We start from the raw sequence: 3,175 nt of genomic DNA on the forward strand, positions 1-3,175 counted from the left end.
GCAGGCTTTACGAAGCTCTAAAGCTTGCAAGCGTGGCATAATGAAGGCAAAGACTCAATCAAGTTTGTATGCAGTAAATGCTTTTGTGATACACTGATGTTTGAACGTCAACAAAACTTTATGAGAGATTGCAGCCCATTTTGCAAAACTTAAAAAACTTTTGCTAAATGATGCAACATACGTCAATAGACAATAATATTATAAACACAATGATATTACTAAAAATTAAAGTACTCTCATCCTGTTCAAGAATTCTTTACTCAGTTTTCAACCATTTTACAAAGTTTAGTAAAGTTTATTGCATCTCACTGTTGAGAAAAAAAATGAAAAAATTATATATTGTAGAAAAAGTATAAAGAAAACAATTTGTTCCGGAATCTAAATTCTGCATTCAGCCCGTAGTACCATAAGTGCCTTTCAGTGTTCTTTAGTTGGATTAGCAGTAAATCTTGCTACACTGAAAATAGTTGACGCAATATCTGTACAAGATCTAGTAGACATATAAAGTAGCTTGCCAACTGCAGACTGATACATTTCCATGTTCTCAATCTCACCCACTGATGCCTTCTTACGCGTTAGACTTGAATATACTGGAGAAGAAGCAGACTCTGCATCAGCCATTTGAAATTTTTAAAAATTTTTTATATAGGAAGGTTGACAGATCCAGACCTTACCGTTCTTCAGATCTTGTACTACCTTTACACCAAAAAAATATTGTAGCTATCCAAAATGCTTTAGATTAAAACGATGAGCTAGTTCACATTAATAATCTGTTGCTCACTGTTTCAGCAATGAGAATGTCATCTACATAAACAGCGACTATAAAAGGATCCTTTTCCATAGATGCTGACACATAAAGACACAGATCACTTTTCAACTGTGTCAATCCAAACTCTGAAGTTGAGCATTTTATGTTGAGTTCCAGCTCCTTAGTGACTGTTTTAAACCATATAAACTTCTTTTTAATTTACATACCAACTGCTCCTTTTCTTTTTCTATGTATCTTTCTGGTTGTTTCATATACAAGCATTGATTCAGCTCTCCATTAAAAACGCAGTAGTCAATTCCATTTGATGAACTTTTAAACTGTTCTCAGCAGTAACAACTAAAACAGTTCTTATTAATTCAAACCGTACTACAGAGGAGAATGTTTCATCATAGTCTAGGCTAGGTCTTTGAGAATAACCCTGAGGCACAAGACAAACTTTGTGACATTCAATTTCACTACCTTTGGCTTTTGCACATCATACAACCAATAACCTTTTCTGGTACCTGGATAGCCTAGAAACACATTTTTTCGATTTCTAATCTAGCTTTTGTCTTTCATTCTTTGGCACTTGTCGATATGATCATAGCCAAAAACACGTAAATGTCCAACACTTGGCTTTTCTCCAGTAAAAGCTTCAAACCGAGTTTTATTCATCACAGCTCTGGTAGGACTGTAATTTTGAAGATAACAGCATGGACCAGAGCCTCTGCCAAAAATGGTTGAGGAAGTTTAGCACCTGACAACATTGATTTAACCATCTCCACCAGAGTCCGATTTAGTCTCTATGCAACTCCATTTTTTTGTGGACATTTCAGGATTGTTAGCTCATGTTTAACTCATTCCTCAAGTATTCTTCAAACTCGGAAGTAAACTCCCCTCCATTATCCGTTCCCAAAACTTTAAGTGTTCTTCCTTGTAGATCATTCAACAGATGCTTAAAAAACATCAGATTTTCTCTTTAACACCTAGACCCAAACAAATCGAGTTTTGTCATTAATGAGTAAGTAAAAAAATTCTGCTCCGCTCAAATTAAGTTTACCGCAGACATCTCTGTGAGCAATATCTAATGGCTATTTAGGCTTTAGAATCTGATTAAGCAGGAAAAGACATCTTATGCTGCTTCCATTCAATACATGATTCAACAACTGGAGCCTTCTTGTAGTAGAAAAATGAAAATCATTCACAAGATCATCTCGAGCAACTTTTTGAAGATTCAGAGCTTAAATGTCCATAGTTGCGATGCCATAGATCCTCCTTGTCTACAGTTGTGGCAGTATTTCCTTCAATATAATGAGTTTGTATCTGATAGAGACCACCAACTCGTGTTGCCACAGCCACCAGCTTCTAATTTGTATCTCTGATCACATAGGTGTATTCAGAAAACTTTACCTTAGATACACCCCTTTTAAGCACTCGTATAGTGCAATAAAATAGAATTTTTTGCGTGTTTTAAAGCATCAAATTCTGACATTTTTAACAATGATTTATGTATATAATGATTGTTTTGTTTTGCCTGCTACTCATTTCTTGTACATTTGCTGCTGTGCAATGTATTGTAAATGATTACAAGGTGGTTAATTCTTATTACTAGGTGGTAGTAACAAAACAAACAATAAATATCATTATCAGCAACAAACAATAAATATCATTATCAGCAAAAACTGATGTGAGGACTCAAACCGCATAAGCCCCCGATACCCCGTCCAGTCTTTCTCTACATTTACAAACACTCAGAACATTACATGACCAATCAGGAACATACAGGACACTACAATTTACACTTACTGTACTTCTCATGTCCATTTTTCATTGTCAACTACACAGAGCCTTGAACAAGAGCTCTTGAAGATCATCTATCACCAAGCTTGACTTCCAGAAGGGTCTCCAGTGGATATAAGTCAGTGAAACAGGCTTTGTCATCACGCACTTGTTGCTCCAGAGTCAACAATCCACTTATTCTGAGACTTGAGAGTTTGCTGCAACAATATGGCATGTTCCACTAGCAATCATGCTTCATCACTGTCAGTATCACCAGCAGGCTCCTTGGTTGTAGCACTATTAGGTTTATGAAATGTTGCACAAGTACTAAGTAAGTTTCACTTTAATTTTGAACATTCTCCCTTTCCATACAAAAACGTTGGATATGTCCAAATATTTTGCAGTAATGACATTTAGAAGCTCCTTCAACTTCATGCTTTGCTGTCAGGCCTTCCTCAGTTTATTTCACAGCCTTCTGTTTGGTCTGCTTCCTCTCTTCTTGTCAAATCTTCTCAATCATGGTTTCTAAGTTTGAAACATCACTGATTGCTTTAAATGCAGTAACTAGCTTGTCAAAATGCTCCGGAAGACTAGCAAAAAGATAACTACATGTCATCATTGCTATTATTGTCTCCAGTCACACTCAGC

This window comes from Amphimedon queenslandica, unplaced genomic scaffold (genome assembly GCF_000090795.2).
Source record: "Amphimedon queenslandica unplaced genomic scaffold, v1.1 AMPQUscaffold_11149, whole genome shotgun sequence".
Taxonomy (NCBI): domain Eukaryota; kingdom Metazoa; phylum Porifera; class Demospongiae; order Haplosclerida; family Niphatidae; genus Amphimedon; species Amphimedon queenslandica.